Source organism: Protopterus annectens, chromosome 7.part1 (genome assembly GCF_019279795.1).
Source record: "Protopterus annectens isolate FY-2018-M chromosome 7.part1, PAN1.0, whole genome shotgun sequence".
Classification (NCBI taxonomy): Eukaryota; Metazoa; Chordata; order Ceratodontiformes; family Protopteridae; genus Protopterus; species Protopterus annectens.
The window spans coordinates 508,148,465-508,175,375 of NC_056740.1; the positions used below are offsets into that span (position 1 = coordinate 508,148,465).

The 26,911-nt window shown below is 36.5% G+C and overlaps 1 protein-coding gene across 1 annotated transcript in view; it reads left to right on the plus strand.

Moving 5' to 3' along the window:
- The window catches only part of LOC122807607, a 1,864,409-nt gene that overhangs the window by 1,174,146 nt on the left and 663,352 nt on the right, over window positions 1-26,911 (plus strand). The gene's annotated exons all lie outside the window — the stretch shown is intronic.

Genomic DNA, 26,911 nt, shown 5'->3' on the forward strand with positions numbered 1-26,911 from the left:
ATTTACCTATGCATGTCAGCCATTTCACAACTGTTTAGGACTGTTGCATACTTCACAGCTACTGGCACTTCCTTCATCCACTTTATATGGGACTGCATTACTGGGGGTTGTCAGCACTTACTACAACAGAGTAACATTTTTTCACTGCAAGGGTTCAACAACATTTCTGAGTAACTGGCACATACACACTGCAAGTATTATGCCTTTCTTATTTACATTAAAACTCTTTTATACAGGCTCTCTCCTGTATTTGACATTACACTGCATACAGTAGACCTATTCAGGACATGTTATACCTTTATTGATAGGTTACAAGACTGTTTTACAGGCTCACTCACTTTTTATCTATGACAGTGCATGCAGAGATAGTATTCCAGACATGTTTTTGCTTTATTCGTGGGTTACTACACTCTATTCCTGCCTATCTGACTTATGATATGCAACAGTACATGCAGATGATTTATTCAGGGAATGAATGTTTTCTACTTCACAGCTACTGCCACTTCCTTTATCCACTTCCTATGGGACTGCACAACTGTGGGTTGACAGCACCTAATACAACAGTACTATTTATTATTGTAAGGGTACAACAACATTTCAAAGTAGGTGACACAGACACACTCCAAATTTTATACATTTATTAATTACATTAAAAACTCTTTTCTACAGGCTCTCTCCTTTACTTGTTATTACAGTGCATACGGAAGACATATCCTTTCTTAAAAGGTTACAACACTCTTTTTCAGGCCTGCTCACTTATATGTTATGACAATACATGCAGGGATAGTATTCCAGAATTATTTTACCTTGATTGGTGGGTTAGTACACTCTATTTCTGGCTCACTGACATTTGTTATATAACAGTACATGCTGAGGATTTAATCAGGACATTTTATTGCTGTATTACTGGGCTTTAACACTTTTCTCATGCTCACTCACATATATCATGTAACAATACATGAAGAATATTTACTAACCTGCTTGGTGGTGCAGCCTTAGCAGCCTATCTGCATAGGCTTGCTGATTCATAGCGCATGCACCTGCAGCTGTGGAGTAAATAAAGGGATATTGAGACATACCTATCCATTATTTAGACTATATTAGCTTATCTTACATACTGCATTCCATGGCTACCTACTTAGTAGTGGGGCATCCCGCATTTGATGGGCCTCCTGGATCCACTGGGTCAGAAGGCCCTGCTTCCACCTCTTCAGGTCTGCATGCTGGTGACAGACCTGCTCACCAGTCCGAGGGATGCCTGTGGCACTGGTGAGTTCATGAGCCAACCGGTTCCAAGCCTCCGTCTTATACTGCATTCCTTGAAACTGGCCCTGCAGGAGTCGAGTCTCATGCCGATGGACTAGGAGCCAAACCATATATCTTGACTCCTTGATGCCCCAGCGTTGCACTTAAAAGCGTGTACCCTCTCCAACACCAGACATTCTAACTGCAGATGGGCGCTACAGTCAGTTATGGTGAGTATTCCCACCTATGTGGCTTAAATAAATGCATTTCCCACACTTTTCTGTGATTGGCCATTTTTGAATATTCTCGGCTGACTGCAGACATGCTTAGCAATGGTTAAGCAAACATTTATTACTATATATATGTTAACAGTGGATGTTTTTCTTAAGCTGTCGTGGCTTAGTGGTTCAGTACTTTGATTATGGTGCAGTGTCCTGGGATCAAACCTTATCATTGTATTTTATTTTACTGCTGTACAGACAAGTTAGGGGGCGTGACTGTGTGTAAGCAACTTTGTTCTACGTTGCTCCACGTTGCCCGACGGGGCGTTGGTTGGCGTGGTGCGCACCTCCGTGCAAACCGCTTGCGCTGGGTAAAGCACTATTTAGCTTTGGGCAACTATTTTGCGCTGGGTAAAGCGCGATTTAGCTATGGGCAACTACATTGCACTGGGTGAAGCGCTGCTTAACTGCGGGCAGTTTTATATTGGGATCTTTTAATATATTTATTTTATTCACTGATACATTGGCCATTTCACTGCTTTTTAGTTATGTTTAAACATATATATGTTGGGTATTATTCCATATACTGATTTAAAAAAAAAATACGAAAGGGAGTGGTGGGACTCAAACCGTGAATGCCTCTTCTTTGTGCGAACGCTCTACCATTACACTATTGCTATTTTGTGTGATTTGCATAAACATTCTTTCTTATGCTCTTCCATGTGAGAATTGCTGACTGTAGCTAAGCAATGGGCACACACGAGCACACACGTGCAAATACGGGCAGCTATTTTGGGTATTTAAAAAAAACTTTTATGGTAATGCATTTTAGATGTGTGATGGGAGTTTACATTATCAGGCAGTGAGGTGTTGGGTGCAGGAACATTTGAGCGGACTCGCTTTTGTTTATTTACTTCCTTTTTAAACACTTGCAGGGGCGTGGACATTTGGACTGCTCGGCAGTCAGACACGCCCCCTGCTTTCTTACACGGTCCGTGTAGGACTTACGGTTGGGTCAGCATGCCCTCATGCATATTCATGGCACGCTGACATCATACCGTTCAACTGCAGCCTCCGAGTAAGACTTATTAAGTCTTACACAGAGGATTCGTGAATCCGGGGGAAGGGGTATATATTATTAAAAAAGGTTATTAATGTAAGAAGCTTTTGATAAGACTAGGAATAAGGGAGACACAACTTTACTTCCATTGTTGGATTTATTTATGTTATCTGTAAATGTGAGGATGATAGTTGTTGTTATGTTATGTGTAGGTCTAAAACCACAATGAGTATTGGTTAATAATTGGTTCTTTAAGACACGCTGAGTAGTTGTTTATGGCTACATTTTCCCAATATTTTTAAGAGCTGGGATAAGATGGCAATGGGTCTGAAAACAGATATCTCGGCAAAAGTGCCACCTTTGGGGAAAGGGCCAATGTAGCATTTTTTTCCAGATGGTACAGATATAGGATTCCTGTATTGACCTGTTTATAAGGATGGAGACTGGATATAGAAAGGTGTTAGCAGTAATTTTGAGGTATTCTGAATGAAGGTTATCTGCAGAGACTGTGCGGGGAGTCTGGTTAAGTCTGGATAATTATTTTTTTATGAAAGAGGTGGCAACTGGTTTTAGTGTGAAGGAAGGGAAGTCAGGAAAGGATTCAGTGGTGAGCGCAGCTATGCTGTAAATGAAGTATGAGTTAAACTTGGTGGCTCTTTCTTAGGGTGGAGTTATTTGGGCAAGGGTTATAGACATTGTTAGTTCATGGGCATAACATTTGTTTAATGGGTGGCCAGATTCTTTTGGATTATCTATGTTTATTTTGTAAATCAGGATAGTGTTGCTTCTTATCTAGGTCAACTTGCTTTTTGGTAAGGTTACAGTCTTTTAAAGCTCTAGGCTTTGTGGAGTTTTAAGTTTCTGACACTCTTTTCATGGCTTGTCTCTAATTTACGAAAGACGTCTACTCTGATAATCCAAGGAGCAAAGTCAGATTTGACTTTCTTCCTATGGAGTGGTGACAGGCTCTTTAAGATGCTTAAAATGTTGAACTGAGCCTTTCTACTGCCTAGTCTAGTAGCAAGGTTTTTAGAATAGTCCACTTAAGTGAGTTCTAAGTAGCTAAAATGATCTAGTTAACTGAGTTCTGAAAAGCTAAAAATGACGTGGGTTACAATTTTGAGCAATTATGAGTACTTCTGTATATTGATGTTTGTCATGGTGAGTAATACAACTGATAGCATATACAAGACAGTGATCATTAAAGGATTCATGAAGGGTTCCTGATGCAGTGTAGTTGCAAGGGTCAGAATCCAGTCAGGAATGTGACTATTGCCCTGGGACTTTTATAGTGAGTAAGAGAAGTAATACGCTCTTTGAAACCTTGAAGGTTGATGCTAGAAGAAGGATAGTTGGCAATAAAAGTACTCCAGCTGATGTTCACATAACCTATGATGACTGTCTCATTGACAATATTGTGTGAGATCTAGTAAAGGATGTCTTCAAGGGTGGATATATTGTTCCCAGAGGGAATATACAGAGTAATTATACAAAGGAGTTTGTGTTCATTTGATTTTATCTAAGAAATAAGTAGCTCTGCATTATTAAATTTGGACAGAGTTTTAGTAAGTGGAGAAACTTCATTTGTGTTAGGATACAGGATGGCTACCCCTTCCGATTTTTTATTAAGCCTGTCAGCTCTAATGATGCTGTATCCTGGATGAAGAATTACTAAGACTTTTATATGAAGTTTTAGTCATGTCTTAGGGCATCATTGTCTGGTGAATAGTAAGAGAAACAGGCATGCAGTTCAGTGTTTTTATTACAAATGCTACATATATTTATTGAGGTAAAAAATAGTTGTTTGGGGTTGCTAGAAGAGACCAGCGGGATATGGGTGTTGGGGGGCAGAGATGGAAGGACGGCCTGGGTTAGGGCACATGTCACCACATAGTTTAATTTTTTGAAGGAATGTTGGAAGGGGTGAAGTGGTTTTATAAGAGTCATTTTTATTTTTTGCTTTGTTCTGGGGTGGTAGTGAGGAGGCATAAACATTCTATATTTAAAGTAGAGTAGGTGAGTTGTTAAACAGATGTAAAACAATGTCTGCTGAAGAATTTTGCAGAAAATGATTTAAATGGAGGCTTATAGTTGGTGAGGAAATGTTTGAATGTTAAAACTAATTTGATAGTCTGTGAGGAGAGAAAGAAATAGAAGAAAGAGAAAAGTTCATGCATGGAAAAGCATGTTTACTTGTCATGCGATGGGGAGGCAAGGAAGTTATAATCATGTTGTGAGATAGAAAGGCAATGAAGTTATAAAGTTAGACAAAAAGATCTGTAATAGACTGATGTTATGGAAAGTCCAGAGGGATAAAAGTAGTGTGCATGTGTTGTACAAGATGTGAGAAATACACAGCTGCAAATCCAAGAGAGTAGTGAGCAAGATGGTTAAGAGCAAGACAGACAGAGCTGAGAATCAAAGTCAAGAATTGGCAACGCTGAGTTAAGAGTCAGGTGGTCAGGTAGAAAAGGGGGGGGGTGTGAAGTCAGGAGAAAAAGGAATTAGATGAAGTCAGGTAGTTTAAAGGAACTGATAGGTGGGTTGGTAAAGAAAGAGGTACGTTTTTAGATTGGAAGGGAATGGATTGCAGTAGTGCAACTGGAAGGAATGGTGTGCATTTACTGGGAAGTCATGGAGTTACTGAATGGGAAAGAAGTACTGTGGTGGATGCTGTACTAACACAGTAGACAATGAGTGCGAGAATAATGAATTGGGAAGATAATAGTAATATTATTGTAATAGATGGTATGGAGTGGGTGAATATGTGGAAATTGTCCTGATATGTATCTATATCTTTAAGCAGGGTTGTGATGTCTTTAAAAAGTGGAATTAAATGTGTTGATTTGGGAGGTGGATTGGGATTTTGGGGTGGGGAGGGAGCAAAGCTGGCCACACTTCTCACATTAGTGGGAATAATCAGTCTGGGCCTTCTCAAACTCTTGTAAACTAAAAGGACAAAGATGGCCGCCATTCTATAAGCACTGCAGACTTCAGCTCTCCAAAGACCAGAAACAAAAATCATCTCTGCGGATGTACATTTGGAGTTAATCAACTAATTGGCAGCAATTAATAAACTACTAGAAGTCAGCGATCTTATAGAGGAAAAAAAATTGAAAAAAAATACTTGGTGACAACAGGATTGGAACTGATTGCTTGGTTGATTCTGAACAGAGCACCAAACAAAGGACTGAACTACCTCATTACTGAAACTTTTACTTGGTAATCATCTCTATCTGCAGCATTTCAAAATGTCAAAAGAAGATAAAAATATGGACACTACAACTACTAAAACTAAACTGTCAGCATTACAGTCTCCAGAGAAGGAATCCATATTTAAGAGACAGAAAACATTCAGACAGCAAGAAACTGCAAAAACAGGGGCATCAGCGAAATCTGATCAACAGGTTACGATGGAAGAAATTAAGTCTGCATTGTTGCCTATACAAGATGCATTACAAGACCTAACATCCCAAACACAAACATTTAGTGAGACATGTAATCGGATTCTAACAAGAATGGAGAAAGCAGAAACCAGAATAGCAGCAAATGAAGACAATATAGCATTGCTCACTAAAAGATCTGAATCACAGGAGGCTGATATACAAATGATGCAAAACAAAATTCTGGACCTGGAAGCAAGATCAAGACGTAACAACATAATCATCAGAGGGATCCCAGAATCAATCCAATATAATGAGCTGAACACTTCTATCATACAAATATTTGAAACATTACTTAAGGACTCTGTGGATGTTCAGCAAATTGTCATCGAAAGAGCACATAGAGCTTACAGGAATTCCCAAGCTTCAAATACACCAAGACCTGTGTATGTCAAAATATTAAACTTCCAGGATGTGAATAAAATACTTCTAACCATAAAAAAATCTGGAGGATCTATAATGTGGCAAAGTTATAAAGTTTCTATAACACAAGATTTACCAGCACAAATAAGACAGTCTAGACAAATGCTGGCTCCATACTGTAAGTTTCGAATTGACAAAAACATTAGATTTCAAATGAAATATCCTAACAGTTTAATCTTTACTCTTGATGGCATTAAATACACTGTAAATACAAAAAAATAAGCCAGACCTACCTTTTTGAAGCTGTTTAAGGCTGTGCCACCGTCTGAAAATTGAACAGTCCATCCTGGCTTCTTCCTGCATTAAAGTGAATGGGAGACTTCATTTACGAGGATCTGAGGCTTCAAAATCCTTTGTGTGTTCTTCTTTCTTCAGCAGGCCTGGTAATTCTCCGTTTATCTTTTAATCTCGTCTTCCTAGCTGAAACACAAGATTCCACGAAGTTTTATGGCTTCTCGAGCTCCTGACCCACGAGGAAACAGGAAACAAGGTAAAGGAAGCAGGGGGACCGTTTTGAGTGTGGTGCAGCTGAGAGGTCCGTTCGCGAATTGGTTCCCCCGTCGGGAGCGTGAAAATTCGAAAAATGAACTGCCTGGACTGCTGCAACTGCTGGGAAGCAAGAAGAGCTGCTGTAAATCGAAAACGAAGCTTTTTGGGACTCTTTTGATGCTAAAATGACTGTGAAACGATCAATGAGGTAAATTGTGTCTTGTATGGACAAAAATGTATGGTTTGGCTGTTGCTGTATAAGAATCTATGGCTTAGTGGTAAATCCAGGTAATGCAGTCTATTTTTTGTGTTATTTTTTTCTTTTTTTTTGCAGGCTTGTTTTGTAACTTAATGTGTTTTATTTAGTGAGTAAATAAGTGAATAAATAAGTATCTTTTAACTGTGATCAGTTTGGGGAAAAGGGAAAACAAAAAAAAAAAAATATATATATATATATATATATAGCATAATTAGCAAACAGTAGTAGTAGTTGTGTAATATAGGTGATGTCTAACTGTAATGATCTATAAAAATTAAATGCAATATTGTAGGAATGTTTTGAAGATAAATAGCTGACCTAAATAATGGCTTGTTTTAAACAAATGTATAATAACTGTGTGCTTATTAGGTGAACTGTTAGTTAAAAGGTTTTGGAACAAGTAATTATAATGCTAACATATTATTGCTGAATTTAAAGTTTGTTAAAAGTGAATTATTTGACATGTCAGGTACAATTAGTTTACATGAATATTAGGGAAATGTTCAGAGCTGTAGTTACTTGAGTACGTTTAGTAGGGAATGTCTGGGTTAGACTTTGTAGACGAGATATAGTTGGTGTAGGTTTTTTGCATGCTATTTTATTGTTAGTTAATAGAATTAGTAGATTAGCTACTTGGGGAATGTTATCCAATGTAAAAAACCTATGTTCATCCTGGTCCAGAGGAATAGTGGATAGGCACTGGGTAGGGATGGGATGGCTGTTTTGCTTCCAAAAAATTCACGTAATACCAACACTTGCCAATTTAAGGTGGAAAACAAAAAATAGATACCATTATTCATCAATTCATAGTTTAGAATGTGGATAATAGATTCCTGGAATGTTAAAGGACTCCAGAACATGAAAAAAGAAAGCTGTTTCTGCATTTGTTTTTTAAATCAAAAGCAGGTTTTATTCTATTACAAGAAACACATTTGACTAATGACCAGTGGGAAACAATGAAGGACAAGAAATGGATTAGGAAGGTTGTAAAGGCGGAAGGGACTACGAATAGTGCTGGGGTGGCAATTATAATCAAGAAGCAGTTTCAAGGAGAAATTTTGGAGGACAAAATAGATAAAGAAGGCAGATGGTGTTTGGTGGTTCTCAAAACTGAAAGTTTGGATAAGCCAATAGTACTTTTATGTGTTTATGCCCCAAATGTGAACCAACATCATTATATAGCTTCAATTTACTCTATTCTACAGTCATATAACAACTGTTACATAGTGATGGGACGGATTGGAATGCTTAGGAAGATTCTAAAAGTGATAAGTTGGGAGGTTGACTGCTTTTAATAAGCAGGCAATGGTAGCGTTGAAAGAACTGAGAACGGATTTCAAACTGTATGACCCTTTTAAACACAAACATATACAAGCAAAGGCAGAAAACTTTACTTTCTATTCTAGCTGCCATAAAATGTGGTCAAGAATTGATTTTTTTTTAATTCCAGAAGTGTTCATTTCACTTGACCCTAGGGTTTCTAATCAAGCTAGACAGCTCTCAGACCATTCTAAAATAACTTTAACTTTAAAGACCGATATTTTGAATACTAAAAATCATGGTGGATATAATTGGTCCTTAAACCCATACCTATTAACTAAAGAAGATATAGTACAGGAAGTTAAGGAGATACTTAAACAATTAGTATACAATATACCCGTAATGAACATCCATTAGATATAGAATGGGCTACAACTAAAACTTTGTTAAGAGGATTATTTATTCAGAAAGCCACTTATTATAAAAACTCCAAAATAAAGAACAACTGGATCTGGAAACTAAAGTACAATTATTGGACCAGGAGCTGATAAGTAACTACACTGAGCAAACAGAAACTGAGTTGTTAAGATGTCAGAAAGAGCTGTTTCTTATGCATAACAGAAAATTGTCACTGTACGAACAAAGAAGTTTAGTTAAATATGCAAATCACATTCAAACTCCCTCGAAAGCATTAGCCCGTATTATTAATCAGACGAAATCGACACGATTAATTACGAAATAAATCATAACAATACGTTATATACTGATAAGTCAGATGTCATGAAGATTTTTGAATCAATTTTTAATCAGATATATGGTGAGCAACAAACTCATGGGCATGATGAAGAGAGAAAAGAGTTCTTACAGAAAATTAATTTTCCCAAGATTGACGAGGATTCTCATGGAGAATTGACTGCATTGATTACAGTTGATGAAGTTCTAGAGGCAATTAAGAAATTAAAGCCACATAAAGCCCCAGGACCAGATGGTATGACCTCTGAATTTTATAAATCTTTTAGTGGGATTCTGAGCACCGTACTTTCACAGACCTTTAATTATATCATTTTGAATGGCAGCAATGATCTTCATTTTAATGCCTCAAGAACAATTCTGTTATTGAAAGAGAATAGTGATCCCAAAAATCCAGACAATTATAGGCCCATATCATTGTTGAATATTGATATGAAAATCATGACATCTATTCTAGCTAGTAGATTAAAAATAATAATAAACTTGATAATATCAGAAGAACAGGCGGGGTTTATAGATGGGAGACAGACTACAGACAATACATTAACTCTTCATACTTTAATATCTTATGCAAAGTATAAAAATATGAACATATATGCTTTAATAATTGATGCTCAAAAAGCATTCGATAGAGTTAATTTGGCTTATTTATTTGAAACATTATCATATTTCAATATACCTCAGCTTTTTATTTCTATGTTAAGAAATTTATACAAGAATGCATACACTAGTTTATATATAAATCATGAATGTTCCAAAAGGATTCAAATTAAAAATGGAACTCGACAGGGGTGCCCATTGTCTCCCATACTGTTTAATCTGTATTTGGAACCTTTATTTCTTCATATGAAACAAAATGTTTTTTATAATTCTCCTGTACTTCTTGGGATAAAGGTTAGGATGGCTGCTTTTGCAGATGATTTAAATATATACAGTACCACACCGGTGTCAGATAATGAAAAATACTAACAGCAATACAAACCTTTGAGAAAATTGCTAATTACAAACTAAATTTTAAAAAACCAAAATATTCCCTCTAAAGACACCTACACCTTTTTCAATGCTACCATTGATAGGACGAGTAAGGACAGAAGAAAGAATAAAATATTTGGGGATTGACTTTTCAACTGAAAATAGAGAATTTTTTATCAACAATATTAAGGCAACTGGAGACCGAATAACAATGGATTTGAAAAGATGGAGTAAGTTGAAGCTACCGATGATGGCAAGAGCAGCGATAATAAAAATGAACGTTCTCCCCAGAATGCTATATATTTTTAGAGCAGCACAACTTAAAATCACGAAATCCTTTTTTAAGCAATTTCAGATAGGATTGGGGAAATTTCTGTGGGAACCCAGAAAAACGAGAATATCCTATGAGAAACTGATGGCTCCTAAAACGAGGGGGGGGGGTTGGATTTACTGGATTTTGAGATGTATTATACAGTGATTCAGGCCAATAGGATTTTAAGGGTGTCTTACTTGGATAGTGAAAATAGAAAATGGATACCCAAATGGGTACTGCTAAATTATAAACATATAAAAGGGAAGGGAATTAATGTTAAAGCTGTACCATTTTTGAATATAAAAACATTGAGTAAATATGAGTTAATGGAGCACATCAAGCTATGGGCAATGGCGACTCAAACTCTGTTTGCCTCCTTGAACCTTTTAAAATATATGATGATGTTTCAACCGCTTGATGGAAATCCTAATATAACTATTGGTAATCAACTGATAGACTTAAAGAAATATCCATTTATTAAGGAATTAACTGTAAGGGATTTATACCCTTCCTAGGAGTAGCGGTACATGATATCTTAAAAGAGATGAATCTTCCCATCTCTTATTTAATTATAATGAGGCAGTTAAAAGATTTGGCCATAAATTATTTTACCAGTTCTGTAATTAAAAAGAGGAACTAGTTATTTCAGGTCATCTGTGGGAAGCATTGCAACAAGATAGAAAATATATATCCTCAGCGTATAAAATGGCAAAAGAGAGAAAATATAATAATCATATTCTGTTATCGAAATACTGAGAGAGAAATTGCCATCCCTAGATGACAGTAAAATAGTAGAGGCGTTTAACTTAACATTAAAATCTGTATCACTTCAAAAACTGGTCTTTACTCAATTGATGATATTTAACAATGCATATTATACCCATCTAACACTTCATAAATTTGATTCATAAAAGTCACCTAAATGTCCACAGTGTGTAGATCAGACAGCAGACCTGTTACACATGTTCTGGAGTTGCAAGTGCATTTATAAATTATGGAATTCTTTAAAGTTACAACTACAAAAAATGGGTTACCAAAACTCAACACTCTCCTGGGAATTTCTGATTCTACATATTCCACCGGAGAATTTGGATAAAACAAAAAAGATTGTAATTATGAATATTAGTTTACTAATGAAATTATATATAGCTACGAATTGGTTGAACCCAGCACAGGTGTCGTGGCAAAATTTCAGGCTGTTAGCGATTAAGCATATATTAGCGCACAAATTGTTAATTAGAAATAATAAGAAAAGTATAAACAGCATAAAAATTTGGGAACAAATCTTTAATATTATTTTGGTAGTGTTCCTATCCACTTTCTGTCAGGACATTCTGTATGTGTACCAACACATTCTTGGCTTAGATAGAAAATGTAGAAATAATACAAATTATTGGCTTGAGTTGGTTTATAATTGTCTATTGTAGATGCTTTTATGTTTAATTTTTTGTGATTTTATTTTCCTGTACTTGGTTAAAATGATATTTATTCTTAATGTATTATAGGGAAATTCAAAATGGAACTAAAACATTGGAAGCAATATTGTACATAATGTAAATAGTGTGTGAAATGTATAATGGTTTTGCAAAACAATAAAAATGATTATTGAAAAAAAAAACTCTTGTAAACTAGTGATAAGACAAACTCTGCAGAGTTGGAGCAGTACAGCTGCACCACTGTACCACTGGGTGCTCAAGGATGCTTAAACATGAAGGCATACCACACAGGGTGAGGGTTGTAATACATCAACAAAAACAAAGGTAAGCAATATGTGTCCTTTGTACATGCAATCTTGGCTATGACAATGTTCTTAATACTCGGTTTCTATGAAATAGGATAGAAAAACAACAGCTACTGAAATTACCTAAATAATTTAATGTACTAAAGAAGCACAGCAGAGAGGGATAAATTGCAGGGGGCTCTGAATGCTAGTGTATAACTGTTCCCCGTCACTGATGGGGACTTGTCAGACTTTCTGCCCTGTACTTGAATTACTCATATTTTGTAGTATCATGGATGGCACCTGCTGAAGAATAAATCTAGTTTTTTTTTGTTTTTATTTTTGTTGTACTGCCTTAACTCTGCATCCATGCTCTAAACACCTTTTCCAACCCTAACTGTCTTGTGAAGAGACAAAAAAAAAATACCACAAAATTTAAGGTGATGAACATAAAGTGACATGCTGATAGCACATAAGTAGACCAACCATGCAGAAAAGATAAACTTAGTTGGAGAATTAGTGTGTTAATAAGATGAGAGAATTCTACTCCTTCTTCTTCTTCTTTTGGCTTTTCCCGGTTAGGAGTCACCACAGCGGATCACCTGTCCGCTCATGATTGGCAGTGGAGTTTTACAGTGTCGAGTTGCCAGCCCGGCACCCAACCTTCCACAGAAGGCACACACACACACACAAACTCACACCTAGGCTCAATTTAGAGTGTCCAATCCACCTGCATCATGTCTTTGGGATGTGGGAGGAAACCAGAGCACCCGGAGGAAACCCACTCGACCACAGGGAGGACATACAGACTCCACACAGAAGGCACCACAGCTGAGAACCGCTTGCTGTGAGGTGGCAATATTTACATGTGTGTGTGTGTGTGTGTGTATGTGTGTGTGTGTGTGTGTGTGTGTGTATATATATATATATATATACACACACACACACACACACACACACACACACATATATATATATATATATATATATATATATATAAATGGGTTCACTTCTAAATTTCGAAATCCCAAAATCTCGAGTTTCAGCACATCGAGTTCAGAATCTCGTAATCTTGGAATCTCAAAATTCTGAACCCTCCCCCCAAACACCACTAAACACATAAAAACAAGTGTATGCACACATCCCCGCAACTTAAATATACCAACTCCGAGACTGCACTACAGTGAGGACAAGGGAAATCTCCTGGTCCGCACTGTATGCCGATCTCCATTGAGATTTCGAAGTTTTAGATTTCGAAATTCTGAAGTGGACCTACACACACACACACACATATAAATATATATATATATATATATATATATATATATATATATATATATATATATATAGATATATATATACACACTTTCCACCAAAGCAGAAATCATTGAGCATACTTAACCGAAAGTGCTGTTCATCGAAGCAGCACTTTTGGATAAGTATGCTCATTGTGTCGGTCGTGCTACAGTGCGGATTAGGGAAAATTCCCTTTTCCCCACTGTAGTGTGACCTTGGAGTGAGAATATTAAAGTAGAGGGAATGAGGGAGGCACAGCCTCCCACATGGGGGGTGCAGGGGGTCTTGCCCCCCTGCATAGAAGTAGGTTTAATGCTGTTTTTTTTTTTTAACATACTTTACCGTAAGTTTCATTTGCTATAAGAAAGAGACATTATGGTACAATAAGACACCAGTTCATAAGGTAGAAAATAGGCAATAGAGTCATTTTACCATTGCAGCATACAGCAATATTGATAACCAACTAAATTTTGACACACACATAAATAATACTATTAAGACTATTAACAGAAAACTCGGATCCCTATACAGAATCAGACCTTTCCTTACTCTAGAAGCCAGAACCACAATAGCCAGAACTCACTTAATCTCTACCCTATTATACGCTTCCCCCATATTTACCAATCTTTCCAAAAATAACCTCAACAAACTCTCTAAATCATATAACAACATAGCCAGATTTGCGACAAACTCTCCCTATATAACTCATCACTGTCAGAACCTTAAGCAACTAGGTTGGCTTGAACTCCCCCACCAACTGCAATTTAACCAACTCACTATAGCTCACAAAGCCCTACATCAACCCAATAGCAACCCATTCTTTCCACCCTCATAATGCCATATAAGAGCCTGAAAAATCTACGCTCCTCAAACAAATTATTGATCCTCACTACGCTATCAAAAAACTCAGCTGGTGACTCTTTATTTTCTAACTCTGTGGGTAAAATATGGAATCATTTACCACATGACCTAACTGCACAGACCTCTCTTCAACTATTTAAAACTAACCTAAGACTTTTCTTCACTAACCACTGGTTATGTTCTTGTACCATTCCTGATTAACTCTCTGACCTCACAGTATCAAATACTATCTTACATTTTTATTAAATACTAACCTTTATTACTAATTGACTTATCATGCTAGTCATGACTACTATTAGCCATGACTAACTTTGAAAACTGTTTTTTTTTTTTAATTTGTTACCTAAAGGATGTAACATTCTGCTAATGTCAGTTTTCTTCACTTGTATCTCGGATTTGATCTGTTTTTTTATTATTTTATATGCTTGTATGCATGTATGTATCTGTATCTATGTATGTATTCTCGTATGTTTCTTAATATGTTTCTTCATATATCTTGTAAGTTTTGTGGAGCTTTTCTCCCCGGGCCTCTACTGAAAATGGATATGTATCCAGTTAGACTAGCCCGGTCAACAAATGTAAAATAAATAAATAAATAAATAAATAAAATAGAAAAGAAAAATAGGCAGGGTTAACAGTTCATACTTTGTGTAACTTGAATGGAGACTCACAAAGACATGTTGAAGATGTGTATGGCATTTTCGGGTTCCTATTATGTGATCGAAGTGTTGAAACTTCGAACATAATAAGGTGGAACCCTTATGTTAGAAGTTTCAATACTTCAAACACGTAAAATAAAAAAAAATAAGAAAAGACAAAACTAAATGTTGTAAGCAGGGGCAAGCCCCCTGCACCCCCCTGCACTTTAAATATACCAACTCTGAGATCGCACTACAGTGCAGTAAAGGGAAATCTTCCTTCTCCACACTGTAGTGTGATCTCGGAGTTGGTATATTTAAAGAGAGGGGATGAGGGGGGGTGCACGAGGGCTTGCCCTCTCCTTATAATAGTTAGCTTTGTTTTTTTCTGTTTTTATTTTTTTTAAGTATTTGAACTTTTACAAGTTCGAACATATGGTTTCGACCATATGGTGTTCGAACTTGTAAAAGGTTGACTATGTAAAATGAACCTGCATTTTCTTTATGCTGTTTCTTAAACAACAGGAACCAAGAAAACGAAGGTTGTAACAAAACACTTCCAAGAACAAGGGTAGGTGTCACGAAGGTATCCTGAGTTAGCGGGCTTCCAGGGTGAAGCACTGAAGCTGGACAAAGCTTCGGTAACTGAAATAGAAATCAAGCTGATACAAATGAACTGTAGATAAAAACCGTTAGTTTTAATGAGTCCAAACCAGAAAGGTAAAAACAAAACAAGTAGTGTTGTTTTGTTGTTTTGTTTTTACCTTTCTGGTTTGGACTCATTAAAACTAACGGTTTTTATCTACAGTTCATTTGTATCAGCGTGATTTCTATTTCAGTTACCGAAGCTTTGTCCAGCTTCAGTGCTTCACCCTGGAAGCCCGCTAACTCAGGATACCTTCGTGACACCTACCCTTGTTCTTGGAAGTGTTTTCTTAAACAACAGGGTTAAAAGAACTACCTGGCCTAATCAGTTTTAGACACCACATAATTAAAAGGCACTTATTTTCAGAATAATGTGCAGGTTTTAGATACATCACACATGCATCACAACTTAGACTTAAAGACTCTAAAGACTATGGATCTAGATAATGGGGTAATCGCTGAAGCAGGTATATTTCCTGCATATGGAGCTGTTAAAGCTATTTGGAGATAATAGTACCTTTGAGACAATAAAGGACATCACTATCTGTCAGGACACATTTGCAGATTATGAGTGGGTTGGCATAATGCTCAAATATTCACATCTGATTACAGTAGTTATTAATACAGATATGCGATAACTACAAAAGAAAGTCCCTGTAAGCTTTCATCAGGGTCCTCAGAGGGAGCTATTAGGGTCTATATTAGATAATCGATAATTTAAAAGTTTGAACATCATATGGTTGAAACCATATGATCAAACTTTTAAAAGTTTGAAATTCTAATAAAAAAAAAAAACTACACAAAAAACCTACCTGTACGTTTTAAGCAGGGGTCAAGCACCCCTGCACCCACCACAACCCCCCACTCTTTAAACATACTAACAGAAGATCACACTACAGTGCATAAAAGGGAAATCTTCCCATTCCGTGCTGTTGCATCAAGATCAGAGATGTCCATTAAAACGTTTGAACTTTTATAAGTTCGATCATATGGTGTGGACCATATGACATTCGAACTTTTGAAAGTTCGACAATCTGATATACCTCCAACTATTAGACTGAAGATTTTCACTATATTCTTTGTGAGTTCATTATAGTACACTAAGGTAGAATAATAGACTTGAAAATATAGAGTCAGACTTGTATTTTCATGTATGCATTCAGTTTCAGGGAAAGATGATTTAGTAGAAAGGAAAAGATAATCTTGCTGGCTAAGCATGAGATGTGCATAAATAACAGTTCTCAGGGAGAGCTACAGAATGTTCCTTTCTCAAGGGAAAGATATGTGTACTTGCAATGGAATGTTATATAAAGAATAGACAGTTAGGCACTTTGAGTCACATGCAAGACACAGCTTGTAAACCAAGGCTAAAGATGTGAGTAAACTTTAAAGGGTTTTGGTATTATTACGATATACTTTAGACAGTCAGTTGAGTCAGTTAAGTTAGTTTTTGGACCGATATGCAAAAGGTATTTACAGTACAGACACTCGAGCCTGACTGCAGAAGTCAGTTAAAATATCCATACTATTCAGGAGGAAAAGAATGTTTCAGTTGATGTAACTCAGGAGAATCAAAATATACGTGCAGAAACCTTGGGTATTTATTAGCACTGTTACTGTTATCCAGCAGTCCAGAATTTCTACAGACTTTTATTGTTTATCAGCACTGTTATTGGAGCCAGAATTTGGATATTGTTATCATCTAATAAAGCATCCGTAACTGAACTACTGGGTGTGCAAAATTTATTTCAAAAAGTACAAATAAACTTTGCCCATAAAGAAGAGAGTGGCACCTGTTCAGCGCAAGTTTGGGTAATTAGAAGATAAAGACTTTCAATCCAGTCTCGTTTCACTTGTTTCCAGTTAATTCCAGTATAATAGTCTTATCAGTTCTTTCAGGGAGGTCGAACTGAATGGAAGTCAGACAACATGGATCTATCTTTTTGGTAAGTACATAACTTTTGTATCCAGTGTTGTCTATTTTTGTCTAATTCAGCCAAGCTGGTACATCTAGGTGGTATCAGGAAGGACATTCCTGAGAATGGTGGAATCAAAGGAAGAGAGTGACCTGGACTGTACATCCAGTTTGTAATGAGATATAAAAGTGTGAACTTTTGACCAAATAGCTGCAACACAAAGGTCATCACTAGGAAGTCTGCCCTTGTGGAATGGACCTTAGGTTTATATCACTGAAATGCGCCCTTTTTACTTTGTACAAAATAAATGCAGTCTGATAACCAGCTGGAAAGAGTAGCCTTAGCTACTGCTCTGCCTAATTTAAACTTTCAGAAAGCAATGAACAATTAATCAGATTTTCTGAATTGCTTAGTCCAATGAAGAGAGAATCTAAGTTAATGATGAAAGTCCAGCATATATAAAATATGTTCACTTTTGTTTGAGAATTTGGTGACTGATTTAGATTCATCTCAGTCGCTACCTTAGGAAGGAAGAATGCATTACTTCTCAAGGAAACTGTGCGTGATCTGTTGACCAAGTAGCTGCAGCACAAAAAAAAAAAAAAAAAAAAAAGATAAGGAGGCTTACAGGAAAGTGCTTTCATCTCTGAAATCTATCAGGCTGATGTAACAGCCACCAGAAATATTATTTTCCAGGAGAGAAACTTCAAAACGACTGATGCTGCTGTTTTGAAGAGTGGTTGAGTTAATGCCTGTAGCATGATAGTAATAATCCAGGGGGGTTCTGGATCTCTGGCAGGTGGTCATAGGAGAAAGGTTACCTTCAAAAAGGCTTTATAGACTCCTAAGCGTGTTATAGAGTTGTAATTATGACCTATGTGGAAACTTGAGATAGTGGCAATTTGCACTTTGATGGTAGAATAACTAGATCCACTGTGGAAAAATTTAGCTAGAAACTCCAATACGGAAGGAATAGGAGCAGAAAAGGGGTCTAAGCACTTTGAAATAACCCATATGGGAAACCTCTTATATTTGCTATGGTAGGCCTTCTTAGTAGATTGTTTTTCAGAAACTAATATGATCTGGACGAACTGAATATGGGATCCTGGTATCTTTGTCTGAGATTAGAACTGGAGGAACCAGGCAGTTAATTTCATAGATCTCTAATACAGTGGAGGCAAAGGAGATGGATATATTAAAACGTGTGGGTATTGATTCAACATCCATGGTGGATGTACTAGAAAGGCCACAGGAAGGGAGTAATGAGAATCATTCTGGCCTTGCACATTCCTGCTTTCTGAATGATTTTTTTCATTAATTGCAATTGGGGAAAGGCATAGATGAGACCTGGGAGTATCCCTCAGTGACTGTTCCTGAGGAGGAATAAGGACAGAGGAACTGCTGCACTTGCTGTTTAGGTATGACCCTGAGAGAGAGTCTTGCCAGCCTGTTGACTTTTGATTAATATGTCTTTTACCTTTGGCCCAAATAGAGTGCAACCATCAAAGGGGCAGTGATGAAGGATGTTTTAAAGCTTTCTGCTCTGTTTCTTTACTATTTTCTGTAAAATTGCATAGATGCACCCAGACATGCCAAGCCATGCTGATGCCAGTGCCTGCTGCCCTAGCAATGCCATCAGCATTAGAAAGCAGTTGCATGGCTACACTGGAAGTAGACTGAAGGTTAAAAGCTGGCAGTCCTTGATCTTCTGAACATCTGTAGGCAAGTTATTGTGGAGAAAATTAGAAAGCTCTTTTGTCAACTCTCTTTGAAATCTAGTAACATAGGCCACATAATTCAGTGCTCTAAGTGCAAAAGTTGCTGAAACATATGCCCATTTCCCAAACTGATCCATATTCCAAGACCAAGAAACTTTCCACTGACAGTTCCTTTCTAGTGGCTGCTGCTGCTATCATGGCATCTACCAGTGGACCTTTACTGCAATGCTTCCTTTCCTTTGGTCTAGCCAGTATCCTGACCATATGTTTAGGGATAGGTTCCACCATGTCAGGGTCCTTCCATGCCTCTTGAGCCATGAGGTCAATGAGGAAGTCAATGGGTGGTACTACCCAGGATGACAATGAGCCATACAAAAGACTTCCAGGAACACAGACTCGTCTAGCAAAGGATTATCAGTGGATCATCCCCCTCTCTGCTTTATCAAAGGTGACATCTTCAGAGGGGAATCTAAGGGAGCCTTCATCTTAATCCAATTCTTTCTCTTCAGTGAAAGACACTGAGGATATATGCTTCCACTTACACTTCTGCTTCTTGTGAACTGATTCTGGTGGGAGATCTGAAAGTTCCGAATCAGACTGGGAGCTAATGTAGGATGTAGCCTGACAAGATTGTTTTACTGACTGGCTCTGTCTGAAATGGTGATGAGAGGCAGAAGCAGAGTCCTTTTGGCTCTGATAAAGGCACCCCAGTGCAGGTTAGTTCAAAGAAAACTAGTCCAAGGGATGGACCAGCAGCAGAGAAGGAAGAGGAAGTATAGCTGGACCAAGGTTCAGTATAGTCCGAGGAGTAGGTACCTAGAGATCCCAAGCTGGAGCTGTATTCTAAGGAACTTCATTATCATCCTTTCGACATCCTGTTTGTTTAGACTTCTGAAGATCATGTAGAAGAAGCTACAAAAGGTTGTCTCAAATGCCTCTGCTCTTGAAGAAAGTGAGAATATAGCCTTATACTCATCGGTTCTGGTGAGTAGTGTGACTGAGATGGTGAGGGATGGAACCAAGAAGCAGTCAGCTCTGGCCATTAAAGATTTTTTGGATCTGGTTCATACAATACCATTGGATACAGGAAACATTTTCTTGACTTTTCTGGATCCAATATATCCTTTTCTTTTATCTTCTGTTTCTGTTTTCCTTTTCTTTCTGCTGTGCTTTGGGTCTCTTATCCTACTTGTTGGCTGGAGAGGAGGCAGCAGACGAAGTAGAAGTTGCAGTAATTGCAGACCCTGTCTGTGGAGGGAGAAGGCCCTTGACAATGAGTTTCTGCCACCCTATTTGTAGGGTCTGGGCAGTGAAGGAGGCACAAGCTTGACACTGTGTGTTGAGGTGGACAGCAGCCAAACAATGCACTCATGAAGTAAGTGGATCATGTGGAGGAATCCCTTGCTGTCTGATGTATCCTCAGAGATTAGCAAATAATTCTGTTAATAGCAATACACTCTGTAAAGAATCAATAAGAAATGAAACTAGTACATATGCACACTCTTCTAAATTCTCTACTATATATATATATATATATATATATATATATATATATATATATATATATATATATATATATATATATATATATATATATATATGTAGATAGATATAGTTTTATATATATATATGTGTATGTGTCTGTATAGATATATATATATATATATATATATATATATATGTGTCTGTGTGTGTGTGTCTGTGTGTGTGTGTGTGTGTGTATATATATATATATATATATATATATATATATATGTATATATATGTATATATATATATATATTTATATATATATATATGTGATAGTGAAACACGTGCTAGAATTCATCATAACCTATAACCTAGCTAGCAACAATCCTAACTATCCTATCAAAATTCTTAAATGTCAGTAACTACTAGCTAAACAGAACTCTAATCCGAAAGATCTAGAAAGAAAAATCACTAAGTGATGAGAGGAGTAAAGAAATAACTGAAAAACACAGATAGGATACTACTTGTAGAAGAGCCCTGATAAGACACAACTGAAGGCTTTAGGTGACAAATGAGATCTGAGGTATTAAGGTGGAGTGGATGGAATAATGGGTAGGGGAGGAGTCAGAGCCCTGTAACCACAAATTTCTATCATAAATTTCATATTTAATTTAATATATATAGATCTTATAAACATTTACTCTCTAATATATAAAAACTTATACATTATTTTCCATAATTAAGTTCACATGTGTAACAGAGAACTATTTTTCTTTTATGTCATCAGGTCTTCTATATGTATTACCCTAATCAAAGTTCTTTTTAAAGAAGTGATATATCTCACAGTTTAAGTAATATTTTTTTGCTAAGTAGTTGAGCAAATATTCCAGACCATGCAATTTACAAGTTGTTTTTCTTAGTAAAATATAATCCTACAACCTCTTCTCTTGTTAATAATACATTTCTCTTAGTACAACTTAATCCTACAACCTCTTCTCTTGCTAATAATACATTTCTTTTAGTAAAACATAGTCCTACAACCTCTTCTCTTGTTAATAATACATTTCTTTTAGTAAAACTTAATGCTACAACCTCTTCTCTTGTTGATAATACATTTCTTTTAGTAAAACTTAATCCTACAACCTCTTCCTTTGTTAATAATACATTTTGTTTAGTAAAACTTAATCCTACAACCTCTTCTCTTGTTAATAATGCATTTCTTTTAGTAAAACTTAATCCTACAACCTCTTCTCTTGTTAATAATACATTTATTTTAGTAAAACTTAATCCTACAACCTCTTCTCTTGTTAATAATACATTTCCTGCCACACCGTGTAAAGCAGATGCTTGGTGATTTTATGTGTTGACTTTGCCCACTAGGCAGCAAGATTATCATCAGCAATCAACAAACTACCAGTCTATATCAAACAAAGCTCCTCAGTAGTACTGTTCAAGAAAAATCTTGATGATTGGATGGGAGATAGGAAATTCACCCTGGGGATCACTTCTGTGGCTCTGCTCGACAGTGGCACAGGAAAATAATTTTCTTGGGTGACGAAAGCCAGGGTACCTTTGGCTAGGCTTATATAGGCCCTAGGGCCAATAGCCTAGTACGTACCTATGAACCTATGAATTCCTGTTCACGAAAATTTCTTGTTTGATGTCTTAGATGGACATCAGAGAAGGCTTCTGATAAGAGTAAGGCATGTCTTCTGTATGATCTGGTACAATGGCATTATAAACTCCTCAAATTATTTCTCCACCATACATTCATAACTTATGAGATCAGAGGTAAAATGTTTGTACACATACAGTCTATCAAAGGGTAAAATTTTCATCCCGTTTAGAACCTTATCAGTCATAGCTAATTCTTGCAGATAACTTAATTTTTTTCCTCTAAATACTTACTATATGAGTTCCAAGCTTCAGTTATCAAAAATAGTATGTTTGGGCATGTCTGTCTAGTGGCTGTTTTCAAAAATTAATTTTCCACTTCTACATTAATCCTCTTCCTATTCTCAAAATTATAAAGCATCAACTTTAACTTTCTTGGATTAGTTTTTGGGTGATGATCTCACATTCACTTTTTATCATAGGCTAGACATCTGCTTAGGAATTCCTGGGAAGTTATCAGCACCAGAAGGATATCAGCAAAACTCAGCACTGTTTGTCATCTTCCATGAAGAAGCCCAAGCAAAGCGCTGGTTGTAATCTCTACAAGTAAATATAATAGCACCAGCAAAGCGCTGGTTGTAATCTCTACAAGTAAATATAATAGCAACAGCAAAGCGCTGGTTGTAATCTCTAAAAGTAAATATAATAGCACCAGCAAAGAACTAGTTGTAATTTTCTACAAGTAAATATAATAGCACCAGCAAAGCGTTGGTTGTAATCTCTACAAGTAAATATAATATCACCAGCAAAGCACTGGTTATAATTTTCTACAAGTAAATATAATAGCATCAGCAAAGCACTGGTTGTAATCTCTACAAGTAAATATAATAGCACCAGCAAAGCACTAGTTGTAATCTCTACAAGTAAATATAATAGCACCAGCAAAGAACTAGTTGTAATTTTCTACAAGTAAATATAATAGCACCAGCAAAGTGTTGGTTGTAATCTCTACAAGTAAATATAATATCACCAGCAAAGCACTGGTTATAATTTTCTACAAGTAAATATAATAGCATCAGCAAAGCACTGGTTGTAATCTCTACAAGTAAATATAATAGCACCAGCAAAGCACTAGTTGTAATCTCTACAAGTAAATATAATAGCACCAGCAAAGAACTAGTTGTAATTTTCTACAAGTAAATATAATAGCACCAGCAAAGTGTTGGTTGTAATCTCTACAAGTAAATATAATAGCACCAGCAAAGCACTAGTTGTAATCTCTACAAGTAAATATAACAGCACCAGCAAAGAACTAGTTGTAATTTTCTACAAGTAAATATAATAGCACCAGCAAAGCGTTGGTTGTAATCTCTACAAGTAAATATAATATCACCAGCAAAGCACTGGTTATAATTTTCTACAAGTAAATATAATAGCACCAGCAAAGCACTGGTTCACTAGTTGTAATGTCTACAAGTAAATATAATAGCACCAGCAAAGCACTGGTTATAATTTTCTACAAGTAAATATAATAGCATCAGCAAAGCACTGGTTGTAATCTCTACAAGTAAATATAATAGCACCAGCAAAGCACTAGTTGTAATCTCTACAAGTAAATATAATAGCACCAGCAAAGAACTAGTTGTAATTTTCTACAAGTAAATATAATAGCACGAGCAAAGCGTTGGTTGTAATCTCTACAAGTAAATATAATATCACCAGCAAAGCACTGGTTATAATTTTCTACAAGTAAATATAATAGCATCAGCAAAGCACTGGTTGTAATCTCTACAAGTAAATATAATAGCACCAGAAAAGCACTAGTTGTAATCTCTACAAGTAAATATAATAGCACCAGCAAAGAACTAGTTGTAATTTTCTACAAGTAAATATAATAGCACCAGCAAAGCGTTGGTTGTAATCTCTACAAGTAAATATAATAGCATCAGCAAAGCGCTGGTTGTAATCTCAACAAGAAAACATAATAGCACCAGCAAAGCACTAGTTGTAATCTCTACAAGTAAATATAATAGCACCAGCAAAGAACTAGTTGTAATCTCTACAATTAAATATAATAGCACCAGCAAAGCACTGGTTGTAGGCTCTACAAGTAAATATAATATCACCAGCAAAGCGCTGGTTATAATTTTCTACAAGTAAATATAATAGCATCAGCAAAGCACTGGTGTAATCTCTACAAGTAAATATAATAGCACCAGCAAAGCACTGGTTGTAAGCTGTACAAGTAAATATAATAGCACCAGCAAAGCGCTGGTTGTAGTCTCTATAAGTAAATATAATAGCACCAGCACAGTGCTGGTTGTAATCTCTACAAGTAAATATAATAGCACCAGCAAAGCACTGGTTATAATCTCTACAAGTAAATATAATTGCACCAGCAAAGCACTGGTTGTTATCTCTACAAGTAAATATAATCGCACCAGCAAAGCACTCGATGTAATCTCTACAAGTAAATATAATAGCACCAGCAAAGCACTGGTTGTAAGCTCTACAAGTAAATATAATAGCACCAGCAAAGCGCTGGTTGTAATTTCTTCAAGTAAATATAATAGCACCAGCAAAGCACTGGTTGTAAGCTCTACAAGTAAATATAATAGCATTAGCAAAGCGCTGGTTCTAATCTCTACAAGTAAATATTATAGCACCAGCAAAGTGCTGGTTGTTATCTCTACAAGTAAATATAATAGCACCAGCAAAGCACTGGTTGTATGCTCTACAAATAAATATATTGGCCCCAGAAAAGCACTGGTTGTAATCTCTACATGTAAATTTAATAGCACCAGCAAAGCGCTGGTTGTAATCTCTACAACTAAATATAATCCTGGGGACTATCTCTACTCAAGTTCTGTGGCAAAAATAGGAAATACACTTCCTGTACATATTCCAACACTGGATAACACACGCAATTTTAAAAACCTTCTTAAGTCCTCTTGGACATGCTCATGTATTTGCCTTGGATTAAATCCTATCATTATTTGTCTCTAATCTTCCTCATCGTGAACTACTAGCCCCTCTTACATCACATCTAATGCATTCTTAACATTTTTTTTGCATACTCTTTTTTTACAATATACTGCATGGGATTATTGGTTTACTTATATTCGACCAATGTATGCAAAGTCTTGACTCTTCTATTTTTTTCTTTTTTACTGTAGATATAATTTGTACAGTTACTACGGTGTGGTGCAAATGTTATTATTCACTCAAAATCTTGTTCTGCCTATATAACTATGCACAACTATTATATAATCAACAGAACATGCTGGAGGGATAGGTTCATCATCCAGAGACTGCCCATACTCCAGAATAAGCTTCCTTTTCATGTCAAGCAGAGCACCTCATTGGCCCACTTCAAGAGAAATCTCGACGAGTGGATGGGTAACAGAAACTTCACCACAGGGATCACTGCAGTGGCTCTACTGGATAGAGGCACTGGGAAATAACATCGGGTGGCACGATGCCAGGGTCATTTTATGGGCTGGGCTTTTAAAGTCTCCAGGGCCATTAGCGTAGCACACACCTATGAACCTGTAACAATCCTAATATTATGGTATAACTGTGTACAATTTTTACTGAGTGGCGCAAATATTACTTTTTTGTTAAATATTTGTATTACTGCTTGGAGCTTTTCTCCCTGAGCCTCCGCTAAAATGGGAAACTCTGCCCAGTAGGACATTCCTGGTAAACAAATGTGACATAAATAAAATAAAATAATACGTTTCCTACTTATTGGACAATCATGAGATATTATGTTTAGATCTGAAAATGCTTGATAAATGTATATGACAAATAACTATCCCTTCTTACACCATTTTCATTTTCCTTCATTATTTTTTAATCGATCTTTACTGCAGTGGTGGTGCTGCGGTAGCGTTGTCGCCTCACAGTATGACGTTGTCCTGTTCGATTCTCAGCTAAAGCGTCTTCTGTGTGGAGACATGCATGAATGGGCGTACCTTCGTTGAAGGTTGTGCATCAGGGCTGGCAACTCGGTACGTAAAAATCTACTGCCAATCATTAGCGGATCAGAGTTCCACTGTGGCGACCCCTAACCGGGAAAAGCCGAAAGATACAGCAACATTTTTAATTGATCTTTCCTGACATTCTTATCTTGGGCCCATGGTGATGTACATAGTGAAGGTATAGTATTAATAAGAAAGTAGAAAAAACTTTCCCCTTCACCAGAAAAATTATAATAGCAAAACATTGACATAAAAAGAATGCTGAAAATATTTTTTCATTAAAATTAAAAATACAGATGTTCTTTTTCTTTTTCTAGTGGGAGAACAATCTAATTGTGTTTTGTAGATGATACTATCAGTAACATATTTTGAAAACTGTGATTATATGAAACATTTTTGAGATGCAGTAATTGGGTTGGACTTGTTTTTTTTTTTTTCCAATTTCCATATGTAGGTAGCTCCAGTATCAGAACCCATTACATTTCAAATGTGTTCCGCTAAAAGAAATGTTCCACTGTTTTGGTTTTATTAATGGTGTTGAGATAGTAAATGGGTATGAATGGTTGGTGAACCCAGAGACCTTTCCTTGCCTAAGTCCCCAGTTGACTATAATCT